Below are 754 nucleotides of genomic sequence, written 5' to 3' on the forward strand. Positions count from 1 at the left end.
TGGTTACTGTGTATTTCCCTCTATCCTATTTGCTCCATTTATCCTATTTTCTCTCTCTCCTTTCATCCTGTCAGTCCTCAAAAGTGTTCTGCTTTTGCTTACTGCTTCCCCCAATCTGCCCTCCCTTCTCTCTTTTCCCCATCCCTTTCTCTTTTCTCCTTCCCCTTCTACTTTCTTGTAGGGTAATACAGATTTCTATACCTAACTGAATGTGTATGTCATTCCCTTTTTGAGCCAATTCCAAAGAGAGGAAGATTCAAGTGTTGTCTACCCCCCCATCTTCCCCTTCACCTCTTTTATGTGAGATAATTTACCCTATACTACCACACCCTTTCCTTTTCTCCCAGTGCATTCCTCTTTCTCACCCCTTTAATTTTATTTTTTTTTTAGATATCGTCTGTGAACTGCAAAAATATCTAATCTACAATAAAAGAAAATTGAAGCAGAGCTCCAAGTCAATAACCATTTATTAAAGGAACTTTGGTCCCCTCTAACGAATGTGACCTCAGATCTTCCTCATGATCTGAGATGCCCCCTTATACCAGAGCCTTAGTTTTATAGTGCCTGAAACCCAAATGATACAGATAAGGCAGAGTAAGATACTGAATCTCATTGATTGACAGACCTATACCTTGACTTTCCAAAAGGTCTGGAGATAATGCAACTGTGTGGGTGGGAACAGGATGAACAAGGCAAGGGTCATCTCCACGAAATAGTCATAGGCTGGGCACCTCTTCATATTGGATAACAGAGG

This window comes from Vombatus ursinus, unplaced genomic scaffold, assembly GCF_900497805.2.
Source record: "Vombatus ursinus unplaced genomic scaffold, bare-nosed wombat genome assembly UNPS02013950.1, whole genome shotgun sequence".
Classification (NCBI taxonomy): Eukaryota; Metazoa; Chordata; class Mammalia; order Diprotodontia; family Vombatidae; genus Vombatus; species Vombatus ursinus.